A 16,602-nucleotide genomic window follows, 5' to 3' on the forward strand; every position below is an offset into this window, starting at 1 on the left:
TGGTTGCATCATTAATCGAGTATCCTGGATCCTCTTGATTCTTGGCGACTCATCGATTGACTCCAATAGAAACGCGTAAAGAAGGTCGGAAGGTCGCCGTTTCGTATACAGGGTGTCATCCTGCGACGATCATTATGCATCTCAACTGTTGTCTTCTCATCGGCATAACGCGTTCAGGAGCGTGTGAAGAAGACATGGCGCGAGAATAGGGAGCAGAAAAAGTGGCGAGAAGTTGAAGAGCAGGAACAGAGGCGCCTTGTCATGCCGTGTAATGACGGCGGAGATGCACGACGTCCCGTTGGGAGAGAGAGGCAGAAAGCCGATGAGAGAACGGGAAAAAGGAAAAGAATCACCGTCCTTTATCTTCTTGCTGAGATGAAGCCTCCTCAGTTGCAGAATCGAATACCCCTGCTACTGTCGATCTTGTTCTCTTATTGTTCGTACTTGCCGTACTATTATAGAAACATAAATTCCTTCCTTCCCTTTTCCTTCACAAGAGTATCGATTTATAAATATTTGAATATTATAGTTCAATATTTCTTAAATGTTATCAATTCCAATCTGTGAATATTTTTATTGTCTTATAGTTTATTAAAATAAAAAACTAAACAGATTATATAAAAATATAATATTTTATAAAATGTCTGGTAGAGCTCAGATATTTCTGTTACAATAATTTCTTTATCGTTGATTTTACGAGTCTCCGATATTGTACAATTTTTCTATTCTTTCAATTTTCTTCCTCTTTCTTCGAAGCTTTTTGAATCTAAAGATGGCCTTGAAAATGATGACCGAAAGAACGTTATCTGATATTATCGAGTGCGGGCAATTAATGGTTCCGTGAAAAACATGAATGGAAGAAACCAGCGCCTGACTCGGCACATTAGTCGGCAGGAAATGGCTTCGAAGATGACGTTTCCTTCGAGAGAAAAAAAGGAAGAATCTTCGAAAGTCGGTCCCTTTTCTTAAGAGTAATTATTTTGAAGAGGGAGTGGCAATTTAGCGTTGGGATCCTCTTAGAGTTTACTATCGATTTATGTCATTAATTTCGAATTCTCGATGAAAACGTTCGTCTCTCTTTCCAGATTTATTGAAAATTCCACTATCGAGAACCATTCAAAAAGTTTATTTTTTTTAATTCATTATTTATTTAATGATAATTATTTTTTTCAATTTCTTATGTAAAGCAAAAATATATTGTTTCCAAAATTTTATAAAAATAAAATCATAAATTATAATTTTTTCTCCTCAACATTTTATTTTCTTTATTATGATATATAAATCGTTTCTATTTAGAAGATCATAAAATGCTAAAGTATCTGCGTTTCCTAAACACAAGTCATTATCGTTAAAGTAATCGGTCCATCAATTCATAAATTCCTAGGGAGAATGAAGCAGTAGCCGAACTAATTTCTTAATATTACTGAATCTTTGGAAGGTCATATCGTAATTTTTCCAAACGCTTTAGAGTGTCAGATCGCACATTTCTATGATGTCTCTTTAAAGAAAAGGAAGAATATCATCTCACAGAATTTATATCGGGCCCAAATCGATAAAATGGACATTAATGAGGCCATCGAATCGGTTTTTCATTGCTGTGGCGAAAGGAACTATCGGTTGCACCTTTTTTCTTCTCGCTTCTCGTGAGAAATAGCATTCAGTCTTTGCAAGAGAACCGCCCAAAAAAGAATAAAGAGATTGTAGACTTTCAGAGTATGTACTATCTTCACGCCAACTGATCGTATTTTTTGAGTCAAACGAATAATTAAAGAAAGAAATCTAATTGTATTATAAAACAATTTAAAATAAATTATTACTTTTATGATAAAAGATTGCTATATAATTAATTGTATCACGTAAAATTAAATTAAATTAAATTAATTTTTCTTTTTTTTTTCTAAATTATGTCAAAATGAAATGTATTATTACCGTTTGACATTAAAACGTTTCGTATTATTTATCAGATATCGCAAAGAGTGCAATATTCAGCTTAAAAAGTAATAGCTAATTATTTAAAAAAAAAGAATATTTACCAAATTATTTTGAAAAAGAGAGAAAAATGACATTTATAAAAATATATCGAAAAAAATAGGTGATAACCAATGAAAAAAAATAACCGAACTTAGATGAGTACCATTCGATAAATAACCCCTCATAGTGAATGCACAAGATATAGGCATGGGCGTTAAATGAAATTAGCACGGTGTTTAGTTAAGTTAGTCGGTTCGTTTATATATATAGCCGATCCTTTGGGTTATAAATTATTCTGGAATGACTTGCACTGAAGCGAATAGGTGAGAAGGTAAGGAAGAAGAGAGAAACTCTGCTCTCGAATGAATGCCAAGCAAGAAAGAAAAAGACAATACGAGCGAAGACAGTAAAACAATGCAAAACTGTATATTAAGAAACATAATTTATTTCGTCACCCTAATATTTTTATTAATATCCAATACTTTAATCCAAAACTTCATACATATATTATGTATAATATTCTATAAAGTATTTATTTTAATGTATATGGAAGTAAAAAAAATATAAAAAAATAGTTGTTTAGAGGCTTAAAATTGAAGCTAACACGATTGTAAAATATTCGTACATATTTATAAAAACTTCAGCATTGTTTTAATTTACTAATCATTTGCAAAAATATGACTGTTTCGAATTGTATTACATTAACTTCTATTCTTTTGCAATAATTATTCAAACTAAAAAGCTTTACAACATCTAGAATTACAGAGAGTAGACCATCATAACTATAGCTTAAGGAACGAAAAAAAAACGACCGAGAAGGCGTGAAACATTGGCGCCTGGCGCTCGAAAGAGAAAAAGGGGTTCAACATCTCATAAAGGAAGGTAAGACAAGACTTTGAAAACTAAGGGAATCCGTCATTTCTTTGAAAATAAAAAACTAATGACCGAAAAATTTTAATTTCATGAACTTTACAGCAACAGTATCAATAATTTCTATCATTATTATATCAATAATTCGGCACAAAAAAATTCGACATGCAATATTATGGCATTAAAAACGTGATATAATCATACAATGATATACAAGAAAATGTTTATGTAAAAATTACAATAATATTAATAAAATATATAATTAAAAAAGCCTAGCTTTTATTAGATAAAGATTAAAATAGCATTAAAATCTATGATTTTTGCAAATAATTTTTCTTCGTGTGTCTTACCTGGCTCTTTGGCATCTTCTATCATGTAACGGCGATTCATCTTTGCCGAACAAGCGTAACGAAGCCGCGTGGACAGCGGCATCGAGAGCGATCCACCGAGAGGATATCACCGGTCCAAGAACCTCGAAAGCAATTATAACCGAATCCCTAAATACCCATCACCAAGCTACACGGGGTCTTTGTCTCGCGTACCTGTAAGCCGACTTGTTTCACAAACGAGGCTTGGTCGGACTACAAAGGTCGACCGCCGCGAAGAATCGGGGACCGGTTGACCCGCGCGGTGGTGGCTCGAGCTACGTTAAAGGTGGCCCAGGTCCGAGGACCCCGAAGGGAGACATGTTTTTTGTATCAAATATTTACACATTTTTATTGGGTGCTAAACCCATTCGGGATCATTACGTCGCACCCGGATCCTATCTCAAGAATCAGTTACTCGCTCATTAAGAGACTCGCTTGCCTCATTATTTGCCATATGATATTTTCCCTCATGATAGTTTACGACAACTTTCGATGCTCCTATCTATTTACAATATGCTTGTACAATGGTATCAAGAGAAATAAATCTGGATGAACACGCTCGGGCATAAAAATAATTACTAGAGTACTATACAAATATTGATATATACATACAAATAATTAAAAATATCTTGCAAAAAAAAATATTTGTAGTAACGATTCAGAGGAGCATCGTTTAAATTAAAATTTATATTCACGCGAATTTAAATGTACGCTTAAAAATGTATGACTTTTCATGTTACGTTTTATGAAAAAAATATTTAAAAAATTTTATTTTGCTATTATTAAAACTACAAAAAATTTACTCTGTTTAATATAAGTATTTGTATACATTTTCTCTACGTTATATTTTAATTTATATTATTATTATTTTTACTTGATATTTTATTTGATTTACTTGTGTGATATTTTAATTAATATTATTATTATTTATATACGTATAATTATTCATATATGTATATATATTATTCATATAGTAATATATATTGGACGATGTAAAATTATTAGCGCAGAGATAAGGAAACAATTAATATTTTACAAATCGCAAATAAATAAAAAAGATCGTAAATTACTCACCGACAGCTGCTCCTTGGACGATTATCCCCGGATCACCTCCTCTTCTCCTTATCCTTTGCTGCTCCTCGATATTCACTCGCGAAAAACACGATGGAAAAATTACGACGACGCGCATATTAATTATCATAATACGACAAATGCGCGGCACTTTCGAGGTTAATACGCAATACGATTCGAAAATCGTCTCGTTCATTATTCGTACGATAGATTTCGTTCGGATGAATCGTGTAAAGTCCGGCGATGTACAAACTTTTTTACTACGCGATTGACAAATGTGTCAAAATACAGAATTTTGATAAGTTCGTCGAATAACTTTAATATCTCACTTTAATGTTTCACACGCACTTTCACCAACACTAATGCCGTGTCTCCTCTCCAGGCAGTGACGAGAAGGCGCGCGCAGCCTATCCGCGACGCACTTCGCTCCGTATGTGTGTCTGTGACGTAAGCGAGGATACTTCGCGACTGGATATTTCTTTCCGCTCCGCTCCTCTCGCTTCGTGAAGAAATGATCGAGGCTCTATTGTAGTTAAGTATAATAATACGCATTCATTGAACACTATCGCATCGCTCGATTCAAATCTGATTCGCTTTGTACCCGATTAACACGATCAATGGTCGAAAATGGCATCGATAATCTCACTCTGCTATTGCGCGCGATCTGTGCGTCCGAAAATACATACATTCGGCTAGGTTAGATTCACTGCACGCGCGATACACTTCACGTAAGTACGAAATATATATTATTATCGTTAATTGTTGCTTGCAAAAATTGCTCGTAATGGAACGATAACCTATAATTTCTATCTGCCTATGGCTTTGATTTCTACTTGATACAAATTTATAAATTAGACGAAATCGGTATTTGCCTCGAAATAACACGTCTCAGTTTTCGTCACGTTTACGAATCGTACGTCACAAAAATTAAATAGTATCGCGTAGATTGATAATCTTTAAAGAATAATAATATATATATATAGAGAGAGAGAGACAGAGAAAGAGAGAGATAATACGATAATACGCGAAGCGTTCAAGGCATTGCGTAGTGACTGAATGCCGCCGCGCGAATGTCAACAAGGTAACCGCGTAATGTAAACATTAGAGAGCGCGCTACAATTCTATATACCCAAACATAAAAATTCCAAAATAATAGTGGCAGTAAACGCCGCGAAAGCGAATGGTTAACATCGTGTCGCGAAATGTTTTACGCGTTATAAAATTTATGTGGATTATTTCATTTTCTTTATATTTTACATTAATTATTAATAAACATTTAATGTATTACGACTTCTTATAATACTCGCGTCATGTTTTAAATCCGAAAATGATGACCAAGATTATAAATTAACATTATGATATCTCGCAGAAAACGACGACGTGATATGTGAAATTGTTTTTGATCGAGTGATTTGAGAAGTAAAAAGATGTGATATATCAATCGTTAAATAATAATAGATACATATTTTGTGGGACTCTTATATGTTCGAAATATATAAGAGCGTGTAAATTCGACGAATTGCGTCTCGTATAATCTGCAGTAACAATAAAATTATTAATATAATTTTCGATTTTTGATCATTAACCAGGTACAAAACAGATTCCGAATCGATCGTTATAATAGTGTTTATTTAACGTATTATTGTATCTAATTATGAAGTTTTACACGTTTGTCAACCGGGTAATAAAAAGTCAGTTTGTGATTCTCTTTAAAACACTTTACGTGATTTATTACATCGAAATATATCATATAAACAGTCAGCGATTTTCGAATCGTTAGTTCTTACGGGAAATATGTGAATATTAATATCGGGAGTGCCGTGCAAAGTATCGCGCGATTGTCGTACTCTGATAATTAATAAGTGCGCGATCGTTATTAATTATGTTTTCGCGAGTGAGTGTCATCAAGAAGCAGCAACGGATGGATAAGAGAAAAAGAGGAAATCCGGAGGGACACCAAGGGAATAACAATCTCAAGGTATGCAATTTATAACTTATTTATCTCATTATTATTACTTGTAAATTAATTACATACTTGTAATACTTTATTTTATAATTACATTGTGTAATATAATGTATTGGAATGGGGGATGATATGGAGTTTTTCATAGCCAAATTTATATATATATATTTTTTTTTCTATTTCATATGTAGAAAAAATAGAACATAGAAAAAAACTAAAAAAATTTCAAAGAAATTAATATATAAAATTCTATTCTAAATTTTATTGAAAAAAATTCTTAAAATATTTCAATATTTCAAATGTCGCTTTAATAGAATAGAATCTGTAATAGAGTTAGAGTTTTACGTCTTTGTCTTTTAAAAATTAAATATTATATAAGAGAGACAGGGAGAGGGAGAGAGAGAGAAAGAGAGAGCAATAGAAAGTATACAATATCTTTCATAACAGATTTTGATTTATTTAACGTAAAAAAATAATCAGTAAATAAATCCGTTTATATCGCAGTTTTATTCTAATTTTTTATAATCTATCTATTCATCGTAAATAATAATATTGAAACTAGCAATAAAAAAACTTAGTGGACATGTTTAAAATTTTTTTATAATAATGTACATTTCTACGTTATACTATACTACGGATCTCTCTGGTTTGTTTTTTGAATCGGCTTATAATTCAAACGCAAAAGTAGATCCGCGGGCTGATATTTCCGTGCTAGCCAGTTTACTGCCGGAGGGGGTTCGCGTGATCCTGGACGTATCCTAGCTCGACTAGTCAACCCCTCGAAGGGGCTCTGTTTCGAGGAGATCGAGGATGCTCGAGGATACACGGAGGCCCTATCCTGAAATCCGGGACACGCGAGCCTCGCGGGAAATTCTTGGTTTTATATCCGAGCTCTCTGCTTCTCGGTAAAGCAACTCGTAGCCACGAGCGTCGTATTCTCCTCTCGTGTCTCGTGTCCCTATCCAACCTCTCGCTTCTATCAATGGGGATCTTTGTTCGATACATTTAGGCTCATTAATTCCAAGTCGAAAGTTTTTTATTGTAAATCACCTGCTCGCGTTAAAAAAAATAATTTAAATGAAAAGTGATTGAAGTGATGAATGGAAAGTGATTGATTGGATCTCTTGAACTTGTATTTTTTTATTTAATGCAAAATTTTATTAGAACATAATTAAAGGCAGAAAGTTTAACCTGTTTGCATTATATAATTATAAATTCATATAACGTTTAATATTTTATGAAATTGTCTGCAAGGATGGAAATATTGATCCTAAATGATGAAGTTTAGATTCGATTTTTCAGTCAAACGACCCTCGTAAAGTCACATAGAAATGCAAGAGATTTAGATTCTTTTACGTTATTTCGTGATTATATAAGCTATAATCAATCATGTCGTGAGAAATCAGCACGCCGTCTGATTATATGATACACGCGAATTGCGCGTATTCTTGCAATTAAGTGGGCACATTGATTACCGCATAGTAATTAAGAACCTAGTATAATCAGAATTGCATAGGTCAGACATTTAAACAAGGTATAAGATAAATTGAGTAATTATATTCACATTATAAGCATCAGCATCATCGCATAGTTCCATCTATATCAGGTTCACTCGCGACCCATTAATTTTATTTATAAGGCACGATAGCTTCAAAATTTTTGCATACTTTCAAACGTTACTCCGTACTCGATACGCGCTAATATATCGCAGACGGTGGAAAATATAAAACGGTGAGAACGAATAATGTTCCATTTGCACGCAAACAAAGTCAGCGCATGTAATGTTGCAAAATCCCTCAGTTTACGCGATTAGCGGGGCGAGATATCAAAATATCGTTGAAATCTTACGAGAGACCCGGATGCTCGTGACAATGCGATCCGAATCATATCCGACTTGGAAATGCAACACGATGATCGTGGCGAACGTTACGGGGTAAACTTCGGCGGCATTGTAGCGAGCCGAGTGTGATGATAACACGTCTGGCGGTGCTACCGTGTAACTTCGCCCATCGTGTTACAATGCGCGGAAGGGCATGATCGGTGGAGAGTACAAAGATAGCGGGGCGCGCGTGGAGGGTGCGGAGTAAAGCAACCCCTCGAGGGGACACCGGTCGTCTGGCCGCGCGGTGATGTGTGACGTGGCCTGACACGATGTCGGATCCCGGTGGTCGTGTTGGGTACGTCGCGGTCGTACATGATGTATATGGTGCGCGGGAATAGGGGCGGAGCGGAGACAGATGGGCGTGCGGAGGATCCCTTTGAGGCTGCCGCGCGCGGCGCCAGTGCCTCTGCGCCCTGGAAGTTGCTCTTCTTCTTCTATCTCACCTTGTATCCCTTGCCTCCCCCCCTGCCTCCCGTCTTCCCTGCCATCCCGTGCCTCGCCTCTCCTGGACGGAGCTTCGCTTCTACGGCTACGCAATCAAGCCCAGAAGAAGTCGAAGAGCGCCCTCAATCCTTGCCCTGGCGCCACTCTCCAACACCGTCTAAATCATCTCCTTTCTACCGGCGTGAAACAAAAAAATTTTCCTCGAGAGCGAAGCTGCGAATTGTCTGCGATTCATGAAAATTCGATTCACGCTTCTCGCAACTTTTGCGCACTGAACAGTCTTCGTGCTGATCATACGGAATACGACTGTCGGAAGAATTTTCTCTTGAAAATGTTGCAAACAACTAGTGACGTTGTACCCTCTGTACTCGAGTGTCGTATATCGACTCTATAAATAATAGCATTAATCGTAAACTTAGAATGAAAATTATTCCATATGAAAAAAAAAAAATTATATAAAGATCCATAGCAAGAAGTATTCATGTGAATTTAAGATTTTTATGAATGAAGAATCTCTCGCCTCTCATTTTAAAGTATGAAATCTTATTCGCGCTTCGTTATAATTAATGGATTTTTAAGTGGCCAATTTATCAGTATCGCCAGAAGCGAGAATTGAGGTTCGCCGCGGTAAAATAGCGAATTGTGCAAGATCATGCGGTAACAATCGATCGAACGCATCGTTACGAAGGACTTTACGCTCGACTTCCCGGCTCGTTCCTAGGCCTTACAGCTTACTTAGCAGAGTGGGGTAACGGCGTTTAGCCTCCTGACTAATGAACCTGCGGGACCCGAGCACCCGGCAGATTGCCTGAGTTTCGTTTAAACTCCCGTGGAAAGGGTCAACCAGAGAGCTGAGGAAGATGGATGCGGTGATGCTTGGATTATAACGTCGGATTTGAGTATGATCTTCTTTCGACATGACTTTCACATCGCTAATCTAGAAAAAAACGGAGATATTTAGAATTATTACGCAAATATTACGCAATATGATTATTATAATTCTATATCACGCGCAAAAAAGTCACATCATGCGTAAATATCGCGCTTCTTGTTGTATGAAGAAAAGTTAGCGGTGATCATGATGGTCTTTGACCCGAATCGAATCCTTCTCGGAAATTAAAAAAAATAAATCCAAGTCGAGAGATGTCTTATAATTAATCAGGATCTAATTCTATACATTAAAAAAATTATAGCACGTGAAAGGTTTATCTCTTCCACCATCAAAGCGTCGAGAAATCATATCTTTTCTATTTTTATATAAGAGATGATTGCCTTCTCAATCTTTTATTGTACAAAAATAGATATTTTACCGCTTTGTTAAAAATTTAAAAATTAAAAGTTAAATTAAAAATTTAATTTAACAAATTAAAATCAATAAAAAAATACCATGTGCTACACAAATATTCTCTCGCATAAAATATTTGTTCTTTTGCAAAAGTTTTTATTCGACACAATTGATGATGTACGGAAAATGATGTTAGAAAACATCGCGTTCGAGAAGTTGCGCTTTTTATAAAACTGATAAATTTACAAGGAAATCTCTTCGGTGCGTCAGACGTCTTGATTGATTGGACAGTAACTAATGAACCGCGGTTAATTGCGCGCAGTAATATTCGCCAGCAAAAACCAAGCAAAGCATACATAGCTGACCCGTGACTTCCCTAAGATCACAGGACTCCCCACGCCGCTTCCTGGCCACGACCTTCCGCCCGACCTTCCCGATGCCTCCTGCTAATTATTTCGGCTACCCTCTCATCGACTCCGTTTCTGTCTCTTCCGACTGATTCTTCTTTGTTCTCTTGATCTATCTCCTTTGGCGCCCGGCATTCGTCTACAGCAAATCTCGATTGTCTTCGCGTATTGATTGAATCTATAAAGTAGTAAGATACGATCCATTAATCTACAAATTTCAAGATTAAAAAAAAGATTTATTTAATAACCGTGTCTTTGAGAGAAAGATAAAAAATTATTTAATTTATTATTTATTTTATTATCTTATTTAATTTATTATCTTACTTTATTTATTATTTAATTTATTATCTTTGCGACTAATAAAATGATATCAGGTCATTAGAAAGACACACGTTAAATAAATTATAAATTTCAGCATGTAAAGTAGAAATTTCGAGATAAATTTCTACATCACTATGGCTTCTTAAAACAATACGCGGTGATAATATAACTGACGTTAACGGGGATTGTACAAATTTATTGTGGCAAGTATGGGGGGCGCCATATAACGACGTACAGTCACGTTTGCGGCGATTGAGAGGCGAGGGACTTTTATTAGATCAGCAATAAACACCGGCCCCCAGGGTCCTCTGTCGAATATAAACGCCGCCGAAACAGGATTCGCCCACTGACTTCTAGAAATCCCTTCTGGCATCAGACTAGAAAGCAAAGGGGCCAATTACGTTGCGAGGGGGATGAGTGCCGTGTCAATTCTGGTTAGAGACGACGGTATTAATCCTCCACCGAGTCTTTTTAACCCTACAATCCACCGCGACGAATCCTCACGTTCTTCCTTTCTTCGGAAAGGACCACATCTAATTCAAGTAAAAAAGAATCGATAATATGCCGAACTAGACGAAACCGACATAATTTTATTGGCAAACAAACATGAAACCGATGGAAAAATGATCTGGCTATAATGTATGCTTGCATTTAACAAGACATTATATAATTACTAATAATTACAGCTAGTGAAATATTAAAATTAATAAATAATAAAATAATATAAAAATTTTTTTTGTAGAGAAAATTCGCACTTTGTTTTTCATTATTTTCTTAATATTTTTATACGTAATCATATTTTCTTCCAACTCTATTATAAAGATGTAATGAAAAATATTTTATACTTTAACTGAAACTTATCAATATAATTTATAATGTTTATAAATAATAATACTTATACATTTATTGGGATTATGAATCAAACTCTATATTCATAGTAATTACGTGATTTAAATATTTTTTATAAATGTTATCGACAATTTCGTTATATAATTAAACATCATTGTTTATGTTTTATATATTTTTTTAGTTTTCTTTAATAAGACAGTATACTTTCTCTTTAACGTACAAAGATATAACAGTCATCGGCAAAATGGATACATTGTAAGTTACAACCCTTTAACAACCCCTCTTGTAGAAAAAAAAATCAGACATGCTTGCAATAATTTTATACGCGAAATTCAATATGTCATATAAAAATATGTCGATCGCGATTCTGGTTGCGCATGATTGATAAATATAAGTGAAAAAATATGTAAAATATCCGCGTAAAATTAATCTCTCCTTTCGATTGCTCCTATGTCGAGAGAGAATCCAAAGAGACCTTCGTAAAAATTGGACGATGACGATCATAACTCGTCCGCCCTCATCATCGCGTATCGCTCATTCGCGTATCGCTCATTCGCGTATCGCTCATTCGCGTAAGATCGATCTGATTCTCACTCTCTCATGGCTCGCCGATGGCGTGACAGCCGGCTAGGCAGATGCGTGGCAACGAGTTGACATCGAGCGCTGCGGGCTAGCGTGGCTAGAGTTGCTCCTCGCAAACACGCACCCTGGCATTCTGGCGGAGCAAGGGGGCGCGAATAAAAACAAAGAGAGGAAACGAGAGAGAGAGATGACGCGAGAACAAAGAGAGAAGGAGAGAGAAGGAGAGAGATGAGGGGAGCTGGCGAGAGAGAGGCAGTGAAAAAATATAAAAGAAAAAAAACAGAGAGGCTCGCCGAGAGACTCGGACGTGCGCGTGCGCTCGTGCACGCACAGCACGGCCCGTCGCGGCGCAGGCACGCACGCACACTGGCCGGTTTTCTCGTTGCCTATACCCTGGGCCTGATGCGCGACGACGGCCCTCGTCGTCTACTACGACACATAGAATAGTAATGAGGGACAGAGATACAAGGCGGGTCTTCCCGCCGCCACGGGGGAAACCGAGCCGGCCGCGCGTCGTCACGCGAGAACGCAACCAGCTGACGTTCTCTCTCGCTACTCCCCTGCCTTCTCCCTCGCACTCTCTCCTCTCTCGCATAATCTAGTCTTCTTTCTCTCATGCCTGCGTTCTCCTTTTCCTTCTTCACCTCGCCAACTCTTTCGCGCGCATATTTGGATGTTTTCTCTTTTCCCCTTCTGATTGCTTGTGTGTGTCGCATCATTCTGTCTCTCTCTCTTCACCCTCTTGAACATCGATATATAATTCTATCATCAATAAGATAAAATTAGAAAAAATTTTCCTAATTTTAAAATGAAAGATCACTTGCGAGGATTTAATTTTCCGATTTTATCATTCTTTAGATACAAATATGTTTAATATAACTTCAACAAAAGCAACTAACAGTGAAGCGACAAATGTCATAGCTACATTATAAGTAAATGACACATGTGAATATATAAAAAATTATGATATAATTATTATATACGGTCTCCTGAATTTTCTAATATTCTATTTTCTTTTTCGTCGACGTCTTTTTATACAACTTCGATTTCTTCCTTTACATTATTCCCGCGTTGCGTTCTTCGATGATTTTACCCGCCTTCTTGTCTCCTTCCTCTCTCATCATCCATACACCTCGACGGTGATCGTGAACCACCCCTTTTGCAAGAAACCGAGGAACTCCTCGTACAGAGTTTCTTGCTCAATTCCACCCATGTACCCTTCGTGCGAACACTAAGTTCCTTTTATCAACAGTCCATCACGATCGTTTGAGAACTCCAGGTGTTCGTCGCATACATTCGCAATGTCGTGCGTGCGAGCGAGGCCTTTGTGGAAAGTCGCGGAAATTGCGGGCACTCGTGAGATTCGATTAGGTATAAGAAAGAGAATGGGAAACGCATTTATTCCCCTGCTTCTGGTAGTGATATTAGCTATTTTTATAATGGTGAATCAACAAACATTCGACTTTTCTCCTACGACTATAAATTGCTTTCGAATCAGACGGTGCGACAAAAAGTGCGACATTCGATTTTGACGCATTAAATGGAAAACAACATCAAATAATTGATATGCATAGGTGAAAGTAACATACCTTCATTTTTTTCCGCATTTAAATATGAATTCTTTCCTTAGTCATTTTAATCGTGCGCATTTAATTACTATTAATTATATAATATATGGTATTACATTAATCTCATAATATATGATATTAAGTAATTTTTAAATATAAGAAAATAATTCAAAATCTTGAAATAATAATATTTAATGATGGAATAATTTTTTGATGTATAGTGCATATAATATTGCAAGTAAAATTACTTGATGTTTTTTTTTCGATTATTTGATGTTTTCGACAAGATTCTTTTTGTGATGTTTTATTTAAGAGCACTCTTTTTTTCCTCGAATTGAAAATTAATATTTTTTTTTTCGAGAAAGAAGAAAGCGGCGCTCATAAAAAGAAATTGCTCTCTTTTATCGTAAATATACGAGAAAAATGCGCCTAAGAATGTCGCGCGATCGCACCGCGGATTGCACGCGACTGTTGCGTTTTTTTGCTCCTGACACTGACGACCCTTCTGTTATATTTTTCACGCGTGCAAATTGCTGTCTTCTCCATTTCAAAGCTTCACCCTTTTTACGCGGCTCACTGCTCTCAAACGATTATACCTCAAAGTCCCATTGGAGCAAAATTCTCTTCTCGTATGATTGCCGGTCGCGTGAAAAATCTATAACATGTGTGATAAAAAAAAAAGTCGCTTTCCATTTCGCACCTTCGTGAACAGAAAAAACTTAGTCATTTGCCACCTCAAATTGTCTCGGGAATTAAGTGCGATAATTACCGCGTAATAGTAATTTTTAATGCGTTCTGATGACATGCTCCTGATCTTTGCAACATGCTTTTAATTTTCGTTAACGCATGCATGTGTACAATGTTTCAATTCACCAATTTGCCGTCACTTTAACATTCTTACTATATAATTACGCGCATTTAATTTTACAACGTGTAATAAATGTTAAATATTTTACTCGTGATAATTTCATGATAAAAATCGCCTATTAATATGCATTACATATTGTATAATTACACTTTATCCTTAAATATATATAAATATATATATTAAATATATATCTAAAACTGGTCCCTATCAGCACTTGTTGAAACAATTATAGTACATTTACAGGAAGCATATACCGTATATATTTACAAATACGATCATTGTGACACGTATGACCATTAAAGAGCAAGTAGAGCTTCTCACGTAGAAACTTCGACTTTCAATCAAAACCGAAAAGACCGAATATCCGCCGGCGCTCGCAGTCTCTCATTGAAGGAGCTCCCGGTAGAGAACTCGCCACACCCCTCGCGGTCGCATCGTTCCCTCCCTTCCTTCCCTTCGTGTGCATCGCGGCATTCTTTTGTTTCGGGCGTTCATTCAAGCGAGGGCAACTACCTTGAAAGTTAGTTTTTCTTCCTCGTCTGCCTCAGGGAAAAAGACGAAGGGATGTATGGGAATAGGAGAACCAAGTAGACAAACGGTCATACTTAATTGTATGGGGGCGATTGTATGGATATTGTAGGGACCCCGTCGGGCGACACTTCGATGCTTATTTTTCTGGCCAATTTGAAAATGCACCGCGTCAAAAATTAGATACCTGGTGCTTTTGTGAAAATTAAAGCATGGGCTATTATTAGATTCTAACGTAATAACGTGTTTCTTTCATCAATGAGTTAAACTGCTGGATTTTACTCATTCATTCGTAAGAGAAAAAGTTATACTATTTATCACATTTTCAATATAATATTTTTATTCATCACATCGTGGAATAATAAGTTATTTTTAGCATATTAATTCAATCATCTATTGTAGTAAAAGACGTTAAATAATTTTTAGTTTATAAGAAAGAAAGTATAAAATAACAAACATAGTTCATTACTAGCTATTACACTTTGCATTAAAAACTGATCATAGAAAATTATTTGCACTCTTTTCATAATAGATTGAAAATATTATTATTAATATACTTATCAAAAATTGTCTCATAAATCACTAAAAAAAATTTCAGTAAATTAAATTATCATTTTAATAACGCGATTAAATTGTGACGAATTTTCTTCATCAATAATGCTAAAATTTTCTTTAATATATATATACAGTTTTCATATAAGCATTCATAATCCTGTCGTCATTATTCGGTATCTTATTTCGCGAATCCTCTCCCGATATACACGATAATCAATTTCACTACAATGGCGGGCAATTCGGCTTCTCCACAGCATCTCTCGCTCCACGTCGCTAGTAGCCCCATTCATCCGTCCTGAAGGAGCCGCGTCCTCGCCCTCTCGTTTTTCTCGTCGTGGTTCCTCGCTATTCCCTTTGCACGTCCACCTCCCCTTCGGTGTCTTTTTCTTCCTCCTCAGAGGTACTCGTGAAAGTCTCTTTGTTCGAACGACGGCCCGTCCTCGTTCGTCTCGTAAGTCGCCGACTCCTCGAAGGCTTTTGACTCTCGTGATCGAACGACTCACCGTGAGACTCACGAATTCGCTGTCTCTCCCGCCTTTCTAACGTTGCGTTCCTCCGAGCTGTTGCTGCGTGATGCACTTTTCTCAGGATATAAATATACGGTTTTACATTTAAGAAAGACAATTAATCTTGATGTATCAATTTTGAAAATTTATTACATGTATAAATATTTATCTGATTTTCCAATTATAATATAACTATAATATATAATTATAATATAATATAATTATAATCATTTCGTTAAAAAATGTCTAAAAGAATTTTTTTTAAATAGTGACTGAAAATGTTTTTCTATGTTAATAACAAAAATCGATTCAAATACAAACATAATTTTGGGTATTACTAGAATCATATTACGTACATTTACTTTCAATACACATCGATATTTTCGGTAATTATATACATTAGCGATTCCTCACCGATTTCAATGACCTTGAAATATGTTGTCGGGAGCATGATTCTGAACAACTTTTCCTTATACATGTTACCGCCGCTCGGCCTTAGTTTCCGAGATATTTATAAAAATATTTTATGGTTTTGCAATATTGTCATCATTATGAAATAACTTT

General features: G+C 36.0%; 1 protein-coding gene across 3 annotated transcripts in view; it reads left to right on the forward strand.

Moving 5' to 3' along the window:
* Positions 1-4,742: 4,742 nt before the first annotated feature.
* The window catches only part of Dll (homeotic protein distal-less), a 97,608-nt gene continuing 85,748 nt past the window's right edge, over positions 4,743-16,602 (forward strand). The window contains exons 1-2 of one of the 3 annotated variants that reach the window (XM_083095766.1): positions 4,743-5,008; positions 5,870-6,258. The gene's annotated coding sequence lies outside the window, so the exon portion shown is untranslated. The remainder of the gene's footprint in view (positions 5,009-5,869; positions 6,259-16,602) is intronic. The other 2 variants (XM_083095768.1, XM_083095767.1) reach the window with 2 other exon arrangements.

This window comes from Camponotus vicinus, unplaced genomic scaffold (genome assembly GCF_025532165.1).
Source record: "Camponotus vicinus isolate PSW18456_S1 unplaced genomic scaffold, iyCamVici1.0 SCAF_4, whole genome shotgun sequence".
Taxonomy (NCBI): Eukaryota; Metazoa; Arthropoda; class Insecta; order Hymenoptera; family Formicidae; genus Camponotus; species Camponotus vicinus.